Below are 11,657 nucleotides of genomic sequence, written 5' to 3' on the forward strand. Positions count from 1 at the left end.
AGATAGATAGATAGATAGCAGCTTAACAGACAGATAGATAGATAGCTAGATAAATATAGATAAGTCTATATAGATAGGTATAGAGATAGAGAAATAGATACATATAGTCGTAATTATTCAAAAATAGTCGCAATAGGACAGTAGTTACAGTACGAATCATTTCACCTATCATAGCCTAAGAGCAGGATGTGCCTATGTGCCTGCATGTGTGTGTGTGTGTATGTTTTGTCTACTGTATATGAACAAAAGAAACTTAAAGTACTTGATATTAGAGTTCTCTGTAGTAGTCAGGGCATCTGCCAGTCGGGCTATCCAGCCTATCACACGCTTGCTTGCTATTTCTGCAGAAATCGCTGAGTATTAAATATCTATTGAGTCGAATATTGTGGCATAAATTGAGGCGCACTGAAAATACTCGACAAAATGTTGCTTGTTTTCCATTATGTTTTGCGCTCTACACAATTTTCGAATTGTGCTGCCCAAGCGTAATTTTGTTTCTTTGCTTTTCTGTTACTTTTTCATCTTTTTTTTTTTTCTTTTTTGGGTTGGCTTAATTGAGGTATTATTTGTGTCATCGATTGAGGCGTCTTTTCAACGAGCCGTGTGCTCTTCTGAGTGCCTTTTAAAGTTACTTTCTTGATTTTGCAATCTGGTTTGCCAGTTTCTATACACACAAACACACTCACACACACACTCAGTCCTATCTGACTCCATATAATCTGCTTAATTTATATGAAACAAAGAGAGGCGAAATTGCGTTGCCCTTGCGCTCGATGGGCATGTGGAGAGCAGATAAGCCCAAACAACAAGCCGGGCCACGAAATTAGAATAAAAAGGGCAAACGCTGCCGGACCAAACTCGAGACCGTCAATAAAATCTCGTTTTTTATACATTTTATTTGCATGCTCCTGGCGAGGACATGAGAATTATAGCCGGGCGCGGCAATAAAATTGATATAATGCGAATGCAATTTGCTCGACTCACACTCTATCTCTAACTTCCCACCCTCCTCTCTCTATCACTCTCTCTCTCTCTCTCTCTCTCTCTCTCTATGAGTATTTCAAAGATATACGTGTTGAATTTAATACCTGCCAAAAGAGTCACACACGCCAGGATGAGTTGCTCGAAGAGTTCCATGAAGCCAATAGATAGACTTAGTGTGAAACAAAAGTTACTCTTAGGACTTCAATTTCAAAGCGCAGAATATTTGCACGAGCCATGTCTACACGGCTCCTTCAACTGTCCTTAGTTGGCATACGGCGAATGCCATTAAATAGAATATTTAATTTTATTGTCGTTCTTCTTCTTCTATTTCTTATTTTTTTTTTGTGTTTTTGGTGGCGTGTCCTCAGCTCGAAATACGTCATACAAAGGGTCAGCCTGGGCATATTTTGGGGCTTAGCTTAAAATTTAAATTCCGTAAGCATCCCGAGCACATATTTGCATATTGTTCACTTTACAATTCCAAAAATACAAAAAAAAATTATATATATATATTTATATATGTATGTACATATATATAGAGCTTAACGACAGTTTTTTTGTTCGCTTGCCGCCTTTGTCTCTTATGTAGCTGTGAATAAGGAAAAGTTATAAACATTTCTAATATGAAACCCCTTTTTTGTGCTCTGCATTTTTTCATTGCAGGTCACAAGTGGAGCCCAGCGCCGAGTCTGATTAAAGTGATAAAGGTATGTACGAATCTCTCTGCAGCAATTCGAAAGTTTAAATTAACAAGCTCTGTGTTATCAACTGTGAAATACCCTGTGAAAGGTGGTAATGGATATTGTATATTTTTATTTATTTATTTTTTTTTTTTTTCCAAAATATTTGTTGCAATGATAGATTTTGTATATATAAAAAGGTTTTGATTTGTGAGCGAGCTATTTTGTTGATGTGTAGTGCCTATTAAATTATTTTATTTTATTTCTAAAAATGATTTCAATTTTTATTAACAAATAAATAAAATAATATAAAAATATTAAAAAAAAATAGAACTGAAGTTTTAAAAATATATATTTCTTTAATATTGAAAATTAAAAAGAAAATGCATAATAAAATATTTCAAATACATATTAAAAATACAATTCTTTTTTAATAAAATATATTTTTTTAAATAATTTTTATATTATTGCTAAATTAAATTATTAACTTTTTATTATTAAGTTTTGTTTTTATGTAATATGTATATTTAATATTGTTTGGATTTATTTTAAAATATTTTTATTTTAATATTTTAAATATATATATTTTATAAATATTTTTGTGTAATAAATATATTTTGTATTTAATTACATTATTCCACAATCTCTTGCCATTTTATCTAGTAATAATCTTAAGCTTATGCTTATTTATTTCGCCTTTCGAGCCATCTTGATCGAAACCTTTTAGAATTCCCATTTATTTAGCGAAAGGTGGCCCTGGTAGGGTATGAGGGATGGATGGGAAACGTTTGTTATGTTTGCTTTATGCAAATGGCATTAAATATGCAAATCAGAAGCTGCGTCTGTTGCTTTGAAGTGACTTTTAATTTTTTTCATTTTTTTTTTTCGAGCATTTAATTCATTTTGGATGTGGTGCTGGTGCCGGCTTTCATTTGGGCCTCTCATAAATGGCCGTCTGTCTACTATTTGGCCTGCACCTGGCCCGTAGGCTGTGCTCTGTTCTTCGTATTTTGGGGCATTTAATTCATTTATTTATTTATGAACATTCGGTATGCATATGTGCTGGGGCCGCGCATAGCCATTCGTCAAAGTGGTCTGGCCATATTTCATTGAGATTTACGAAAATAATATTTATGTACTGGCGCCTCGGCAGCGCAAGCACAAACAGAATTTCGATTTTGGTTTATTTAATCAACGGCAATGGGAATTGCGGCTGAAAAGCGTTGACCATGTAAAAGGTGCACTGACAAATGGCCAGCACGATAAAAACCAATTTGATTTATGAACAGCTTAAACATGGCTGCCATGTTAACGCCGCAATTGTGGCCATATCAAAATGAAGTACACACTTTTTGTCAACGCTCCTGACAACTGACTGCCAGAGTGCCACACGGCCAGACTACCAGACTGCCACTGGACAAGAACTGTGAGCCCACCTGCCTAACAAGAACAACAAACAAAACCATATCCAAGTGCCTGCGGGCACAGCAGGTGCTCAAATGTGGCCACATTTTATTAAAGCCAGGACTACGGCAATAAAAATCAACTTCAAATGATTCCAGCCAACTTGTTTCACTTTGATATACTTCAGCCTCAGCTGGCCTAGAAACAGGCTCTGGCTCCGGCTCTGGAAAATAATTTCAGTTTTTTATTTTATTCTATGGTAAACTTGTTTTATATTTTTGTTTTATATATATAGAGTTTTAAGTTTTTAAATTCAAATACACTTTGTTGCTCTTTGGCCAAACTCATGAATTTCATTTTTATAGCATCAATGGCATTCGGCATTAACAGCAATAAACAGGCTGTTACTCCTAGTCCCATTTTCAGCAGACTTTGCATAAGCTTCCTCAACGGATTGCTGGGTCTGAGACTATGAATAGAGAGCCCAAGTAAATGCAGCCAGCATGAGGGAGAGATGACTTATGTGATATGAATCTATAATCATAGATTTCTATAGACTCAACTAAACCTTTAACATGTTAAAGATTTAATTTAGATTATTGCTTTAAATTAAAGGCTCACATGGACATCATGAGATACTTCCAGTCATTGAAAGCTTCTTACTCTGTGCACCCAACATATTCGACCTCTGCACATATTTTTACACTCGTGTCCCTCTCCAATGTTACTTTCGTTCTTATGGCTATTTTTATGTTAGATACAATCAATGCCTGGATCTCTTTTTATTTCTATGCCCAAGTCTAGATAGTATTGTAAAAATAAATGTCTTTTTATTTAACATATTTTATATAAGCAAAAAGAAAGAGCGTTTGTTGAAAGGCTTAGCTTTTTTTAAGAATTTAATTTGTCTGTAGATTTTAATATATTTAAACATTTAAGCTCTGCAACTCATTAAAAACTAAAACTGAATTTCTTAATTAATTATTTGTTGGTAAAACTATTTTTTTTGTTTAACTTTCATATTAAAAATAATTTTTATGAAAAAAACAAAAACAAACCAAAATATATATATTTTTGTATTATATGCATAATTATTATATTATTATTATTATTGTTATTATTATTATTTTTATTAATATTATTATTTTTTTTTAACATTATATTTTTTATTAAATATAAATACAATATAGTTTTTATATAAAATAAAAATATTTAACAATACATTATTACAATGAATTATGCCTTTACCATTCAATATGATTTTTTTTTTTTAATGTTTTAAATACAATTTACATATAAAAATATGATTTTCATATAAGCATATAATTCATACATATAAGCAGCATTGTGTTTACCTCGAATTTTGCAAAAAGTCCTATGAAAACAAAAACAAAAGATTTTTGACATGAAGCATTTTCTTGGAAATCCCCATCTATTCCGGAATATCATATTCCTCAGCAGACGAAATTGTGCTGTATAAAATTATTAAATCATTTTTGAATAATAAATTTTTTCCAAGAAGCCTTAGTTACTTAATTTTGAGATATAATAGAATTATTAAAAAAAGGCAAGCCAATAAAGTAAATGTTCATAAACAGCAACAATTTAATTGCAGTAAAAAATCTTTGTTAATTTTGCATAGACAAAAGGGAAAATAAAATCGATGGAGCTAGAAGAAAATGAGGATTTAAGTACTTGTGAGTAATTTGCCAAAGACTCTCGCCAAAGACAACAGCGGGACACATGAAGCTGGTTGCCAAGGTTCACAGTGTGTGTCGCATATATACGTACATGCATAAGTAAATAGAAACATTCTAATTTATTTTTAATGAATAAAAAACTGAAGGTCTTAACTTGCGCACAAACGGGCCAAAAAATTAATTATCGTTGGCAAACAGGGCGAAAGGAAAATCATTGCAAGTTCGTTCTATATAAAAAGTGTGAGATGTATATATGTGTGTACATATATATTGTATATGTATGTAATTGTATGTTTGTAAGCTGTCTGCTTAGGCCCGCCCGCGTATTTCATTACAGGCGGCGGCACTTGAGCGTTGTTAAGCTAAAAGTAAATTGCTTATTAAAAAGCAGCCTCAGCGTTTACACACACCATAGATAGAGAGTGATGGGTGGGGGTAGTGGTGGTGGGGGTAGGGTGGGTAGTCAGCCACTCATTTACACTTCAAGTGGCAGCAAAAGCGAGAATTAAGTGAGTGGGAGCTGCAGACAACACATGAGCCGAAGTCTCTGGCAGGAGTTTTGTCTGCCAGAGGTAATGACAAAGCGCCAAGCTGGAGCAGGAGCAGGAGCTGTAGCTGGAGCTGGAGCTGTTGCTGGCAGGAATTGTAGAAGTGGAAGAGAGAGAGAGAGAGAGAGAGAGATTGGTGCGCGTTTAGGTCCTTGAAGCAATCGACTTAATGCTCAGCCTGTTGTGTATTTAGTTTGCATTAACATTACACACACTAGCACACACACACACACAGACACGCACGCATACAGACGCAGGCATTAAGAGCTCGAAGGACAACCGCACACATGACTTGCTGCCCCGCTGGAGGGGCGCACATTTAATTTTCTACACATTGTGCCATGTCCTGATAGGTTAACTGGGTATCGGCTTAGCCTGCTTGCAAGTGTGTGTGCGTGTGCGTGTGTGTGTGTGCCAAAGTAAGTTGTGTCCTTGTCACACCAACACACAGCCAACTAGAGCAGCATGACTCTATGCTACTTGATTGGATGACGGCGACACAGTTCGAAAGTCAAGGTAGCTCGAATTGGGCAATAGCTGTGCCTCTCCCTCTCCCCCTCCCCATCCCCCTCTCACTCTGTCTCTACGTGTGTGTTCAGCACACTTCAATGAATTTTTGTCAACGTGATTCGCATTAGAATGTGTATTCAAATGAGTACATAATTTGTTTGTTTGTCTGTGTGTGCAGTTAGATATGCATAAATATCGAGGCGCTGAGCTGTTCCCATTTTATGAGTGCAATTATGAGAGCATGGGGAGTGTGCCTGCGTATGATTGTGATTGTCATTGTGTGTGTGTGTGTGTGTGTGTGTGTGAGTGTGGGCGTGTGTGTCTCTGAATGCCTTTGATATAAATTTCAAACAAATTGCAAATAAATTGGAGTTGTCTTGGCGTCGCCATTGTCAGCCCAGAGCCCGGAGTCTCTTTAGTGAGCCCCACAAGTTATTTAAAATATGTAAATTTGCTGTAGCTCCATAGTCAAGCCACCCTCGCTCAGCATCACTTATATCCTTATTCCCACACACACGCAATCGTAACAACCCCACAGCCATTATTGCTGTTTCGCTTTGTGTCGCCAGTTTGAAGACAATTTTCATTGCTGCTGGGGCTGCCTTAAGTCGCTTAAGAGCACCAGCTCGGCATATTCCAAGGCATTTCATTTGCTTAAGTTTACTAAGCCAACCCCCAAATCAACCGCACCCTCTCTCTTCCCTCTTCCTCGCCCTCTTTCAACCAGAACCAATCATTTAGCATTGCCTGTCAGTTTTTTAATTAAATTCGATTCAAGCTGCTGTCCATATATGAACTTTGGGTCGTTCTTTGCCTTTTTCTGTGGTTTGCCCAGCGGCCAGCGCAAGTCAAACTGAATTGATTTAAATGTTAAAAATGTAATTTCTTACTTATTTCATTTACACATGCACATGCACATGCATATGCACATGCACATGCACATGCTGTTGCTGTTGCTGACTCTGACTCTGATGCAGATGGACAGCTGGAGGACATCCGCTTATTGCATGCAGTTGCACTGCCAAGCGGAAACAATAAATATGAATCGTTTCGAGTGTTTATGAATGGCTCGCAGCGTATGCAAATAAGAAATCAACAATGATACGGGAAGGCATTTTATTTAATTAAATTACACAGATATATACAAGATCTGAGTTTTATTAGTTATTCATCAATCAATGCAATGAATAAATTTATATGTAGCGGCAGCAAAAACCATATATGTAGTAGTATTTTTTTTTTTTAATTTTTTTAAATTTTGTTTGTTTGTTTAATTTGCAAAATATTTGTTTGCATATTCAGTTTATTTATGTGCGTGCCAATAGCATTTCATTTAATTGATATTCATATAAAATAATATAAGTGAATGGAATGAAATTTTGAAGGAAACATATTTTATATATTTTATAAAATTTATTTACCATATATATATATATATATATATATATATTTTATTATCTTTATTTATTTAATAAATTCATTCGATTTCAATTTGCAATTAAATAAATTGCAATAAAATCAAATATTCGAGGGAGCTAATGGTACAAACTGTGCTAATATTTGTGCCGGCACTGTAAAAGGTTTTCCTTAATTTTTCGTATTTTCTGTAAACTGATTTCTCGCATCGTATGATGATGCCTGATGTTTAGCGGGAGACTGAAAGCTGAGCCACGTTGAGCTGAAGCATTTACACGATTTATAGTAGGGGCTGGGGCTGCTGCCACGCCCACTCCTGGCTGCTTCAGCCTGCGCGCCAGCCTGCTTTATTTTCGCGCATTTGCTGTTTATATAGAACAATATTAATAAATTTGCTGGCAACTTAGATGGGAGCGAGCCTTTTGTTGCCATCGCCACTTTGACTTTGACTATTGTCAGGCGAGGAGCGCCTCGAACAGAGTCCTGCGAGTGCTCGAAGGCGGCCCCAAATTTGTTTAGCCTGCGGCTTCACTTACTGCGCATTGTAAACTTTCAAGATTTCTCTCTGTTGCTGTAGCTGCTGCTGCCTCTGCTGCCTCTTGTTCTTCATCTGCTTCTTCATCTTGTAACTGTTTGTGTTTTGTGGAAAAGTTTTTGCTCTTTTTCGTACAATTTATTTGTTTGTTTGTTTTTGCTCGAGCTGCTGGCGAATTATTTGTGGCCCATTGAACCGGGTTGCCAAGCAGCGCTAATTATATATGTATGTATAAACGTACTATAAATTTGAAGCACTATTCAATTGAATTTTGCATAAAGTCGAGTTGGCTTTAATATATGCTTAAACAGCATGATATGTCGCTTTTCTTTTGCGACGTTTTCCTTAATCCTCTCTCCCTCTCTCTTTCTCTCTCTCTCACTGTCTCTCTTCTGTCTTGCTGAGGCTTTGCATTGATGGCCATTCGAGACGCTTGAGATTGAGGCAAAAGATGCTGAGCGAAAGGCGAAAAGGACCCTGGCGCCATTTTGTATGCCACGCATACACACACACGAATGGGGGAATTCGTGTGTGAGTGTGTGTGGCAAAGTGACGATAAAACATTTGCTCCGATTGCTTAAGTATGCCATACCAGTTAGTCTGAGGCACGCAGGCAGCATTCGAATTTTTATACCCTGGCGATAAAGGGTACTCGCTTTCAATGGCTATGTTTCCATTGCATAACAGCTGCGTAAAACTGGGCTCGCTTCCGCCTTAGGCCCATACACTCTGTACACTTTGCATACTTTATAAATAACAAATCTAAGCAAAGGCATTCACAATTGCTTTATTTAACTGGCCTAGTCTTCTGAGACTGCAGCGCTCCTTTATCATATTGAATTGGCTGCTCGTAGCATCATTGGCAAATGAAATATTTTCGGGTTTGATTTTAATCACATTTACAAAAGTAAACAGATCTCCTGCCATTAACTGATTTGTTTCACTCAATCACAGAAATTTGAATGAGAATGCCATAAGCAGTGAGTGAGGGCTTGAATAGCTGAGCTCGAATTCAATTTGAATGTAGAACGCATAAAGTGGGCATATAATAGCCATCAGGAGTCGAACTTGAGAAAGTTTTTGGGAATTTGGGCCCATTGCAGATGTTTAATATGAAAAGTTGCCTATGTACTACTTATGTATGTTTACATATACACATACATATGCATATATGTCGTTTGCCAGATTGTATCTTATAGCTCACACTATCTTCTTGAAGTGCTGCTTCTTATTCGTCATGTTATGATACTTCTTACCGTTAAGCCAGCAAGAGCATATCAATTTCGATTTGCTTTCCTCTTTTTCTTCGCTTCTTTTTGGCATTTTGTGTATTTACTTGCGGGTATTTCATTGATTTTGCGCTTGGCGTTTCAATACGTGCACATACACACTCACACCCAAACACATACACATACTCAAGTTAATGACTTGACGTTAGTTGAGCGCCCAAAATCGAAGCAAGCTGTTCCGTGTTGTTAATTTAAGTAAAAAGCATTTTAGCTGATGTGTTTATTTGCCACGCCTAACACACACACACACATGTATGTATACGCTGTGTTACGGTTATCCTCTAGCAGCTTCATATTAGTGATAATTTAGTTGGTCTCTAATGCTAGCAGCATACATTTATTGTATGCTATATAATGGCAGCAAGTTTTTGGCCCCAGCACATATGTACCAGACCCAGCTACATGTGTGTGTGTGTGTGCTCTCATTTTTGGCATTTTTCCAGCGCGCCACATTGGCGCTCCTTTAATGTGAAAATGAGTTGATGCTGGAGGCAAATGTGCTTGGTTGCCAGATACATACACAGCTATTTTTGTCCATTATGAAACGCTTCAATGAGCATGTTAATAGAAGCACACATACACACACGCACGCACACATATAAGCATATAAACATATATAAATATACAAATACATTCATAAATATATGCATAAATGCCCAACTCTAACTGAATTATGAATGGAAACGTGCGATTAAATTGCTGCCAAAAAGTGAAACATTTCTAGTGCTGTTGCCCATTGGCATGCGAAATGGTTTGGAGTTCGGGCAAGTGGCTTAAATGATTGGAGAGGCTTTTAATATCACAAACGTGTTGGCAGCCCGTCCAAAATGTCAGAGTAAATTTCATATATTTCCTGGTTGGTTTTTCTTTCCTTTTGGGTTTTTTTTTTTTTTTTTTTTTTTTTTTTTTGTGGATTTGATTTCAAAAATGTATGCGGCATAAATAAATAAGCAGACAAAGTCTGCAATCGAGCAGCTGCATATTTGTGCTGGCCATAAATTAAACAGCACTCGAATTGCATACATTTTGCGCTGGCATTCAACATAAATATATTATGGCCCTGCGAAATTCGCGTCAGTTGCTAATACGAAATATTAAAAGCCAATTGCGCGACTAACACGGGCGCTATGTACATGTGTGTGTGTGTGGCGTATGTAAATGTAGACATGTAAATAAATGCTGCATGTGGCATGCTCGGCGCAAACATTTTTCTAAAACAAGAGAATTACAACTTTGAAGGCAAATAGAAAAAAAATCGCACCGCACATAAATTATGGCAAAGCATGCGCCGACAAACATTGTGCGCTCCGACGACAATTGCCCAGCAAACAAACACACAAACAAACAGACTGCAACAACAACAACAACGACGACGATGAGAATCACTTGCTGCTGGCCTAGAAAAATTTCCATAGCATACTTTTCAGGGCGCGGCCACACAAATTGCTGGCCATTAATTAGCGGCACGCGCCTGCAGCATCGCCGCACAAATGTCATTTTAAGCCACGGAGTCGCTTTAAGAATGTGTTTGCTTTAAAGCTGTTAACAACTAACAATAAACATAAACATGTATGAAATATAAATATGTGTATCTGCCGAATCGAACAGAAATTTAATATATATATATATATATTTCATAGGTGTATTTATTCGCGTTGCGGTTTACGACTTTACGGCGTGAATTGAGTTGCTGGCATTGTGCGCTGCAATTAACCGGCGCTGCGCGGCCTTATTTACGTTCATAAATAACTGTACATTATGCATAACTCTATAAGTTACAACATGGCCATAAGATAAACACAAGTTATTCAATTACAATAAATTGTATTTTGTTCAATAAAAGATTTCTTTAATGTCATAATAACTTCAACTGAATAACAGAAATCCAATTTAATTTCATTTGTTAAAGTGTATTTGAATATTTATATATATTCATATTTATGTATATATATATATTTGCTTCGTTTATGTCTGCGCTTTTACGGTAGCCATCTGTCATGACATTTAAGTGATAATAAAGTCAATTTGTTGCCAACAGCAGCAACAGCAGGCCTTTAAATTGGCCTGATTAATTGACCTGCAGCTGGCGTTGGCCATTTTCATATATGATTTGTATACGTAAATATTATGATCAAAGCAATTTGACTTTGCGCGCATTATAGAGTCCGGCGAAATTAGTTGATCTGTTATGCCAAGGATATATTTTTATGAGCCACTGTTTAAGTTACTGATGAGGCATATCTCTTGGAATAGTAAGCACGATTTGTTGCTTGTTAGAGATATATAAGAAAATTGTATTAAAATTTGAAATCAGTTGTTAATAAGTATGTTGCATTTTATAATGCTGACATAAATTTTGTAGATAAGTCTAAAACTGTAAAGCTGAGAAAATAACGCTAAATTTCGAGGTTTTTCGGTTTATGTATAATTATTTTTAGTTATGTCAAGTATTATATTTTCATAAATACATACATCATCGAAAAGGTATTCTTTCAATAAAAAAAAAAAAAAAAATAAAAAAAATAATAATAATAATATTAATGTTAGACACTGTATTAAGTCAGCCTTATGTAGATTAACTGCAGAGTTAC

General features: G+C 36.1%; 1 protein-coding gene across 2 annotated transcripts in view; it reads left to right on the plus strand.

The window, feature by feature from the left end:
- Positions 1-11,657, plus strand: part of kek2 (leucine-rich repeat, immunoglobulin-like domain-containing kekkon 2 protein) — a 62,852-nt gene that overhangs the window by 12,250 nt on the left and 38,945 nt on the right. For both annotated transcript variants that reach the window (XM_089463558.1, XM_089463557.1), the window contains exon 2: positions 1,648-1,691. The gene's annotated coding sequence lies outside the window, so the exon portion shown is untranslated. The remainder of the gene's footprint in view (positions 1-1,647; positions 1,692-11,657) is intronic.

Source organism: Drosophila arizonae, chromosome 3 (genome assembly GCF_054131065.1).
Source record: "Drosophila arizonae isolate 15081-1271.41 chromosome 3, UAZ_ARI_1.0, whole genome shotgun sequence".
Classification (NCBI taxonomy): domain Eukaryota; kingdom Metazoa; phylum Arthropoda; class Insecta; order Diptera; family Drosophilidae; genus Drosophila; species Drosophila arizonae.